The sequence below is a fragment of the Penaeus monodon genome, chromosome 19, assembly GCF_015228065.2.
Source record: "Penaeus monodon isolate SGIC_2016 chromosome 19, NSTDA_Pmon_1, whole genome shotgun sequence".
Taxonomy (NCBI): domain Eukaryota; kingdom Metazoa; phylum Arthropoda; class Malacostraca; order Decapoda; family Penaeidae; genus Penaeus; species Penaeus monodon.
Genome location: NC_051404.1, coordinates 11,251,146 through 11,251,714, shown reverse-complemented (window position 1 = coordinate 11,251,714; position 569 = coordinate 11,251,146). Strand labels below are relative to the sequence as shown.

Here is a 569-nt window from a genome sequence, read left to right as displayed (position 1 = left end):
TAATTTCCATACTTTTCAGGAAAAAAGGAGGAAGGGGAGATAAGGACTCTGTGTCCCAAACTCCCCTCCCGGAATCAGCTGTGCTCTCCTAGCTCAGTTGCCATGACAGTGCAGCTTACACCACAGCGAGACCCTCCCTCTCTTGTAAAACCACAGCTTAAAACCGTGACGTCACCACTTGACGTCAGCGCTTGGAATGGAATCTAATTCGTGTGGTCTTCTTTCCTCGTGAGTATGCATCACTTTTGCATTAGTTTCCCCTTTCCTTCTGATTTTCTGTCCTTTTGGCGTACCTACGTTATAACGATATTGCTTTTTTTTCATATTGAATGTACCTTTAGTCATAAATACAGCTATTTCGGGTTCTATTTGTATTCATTACAGTGACGTTTGTTTATTCAATTTAGTTGATTACTGCGGCACTGTTCTGCTATTTCCATAATGGTTTAATGGAGTTTTGGTGTGTATAGTTGAAGGTCTGTACCGCGAGTCTTTTATCACGGCGCCACGTATTGACTTCGGGTAAATAATTATTTCTTTCAAATGTTTCTCTCGTGTATACGTATCCT

General features: G+C 41.3%; 1 protein-coding gene across 1 annotated transcript in view; it reads right to left on the bottom strand.

Moving 5' to 3' along the window:
• Positions 1-569, bottom strand: part of LOC119585060 (arrestin homolog) — a gene marked incomplete in the record, with an annotated part of 137,586 nt that overhangs the window by 127,656 nt on the left and 9,361 nt on the right.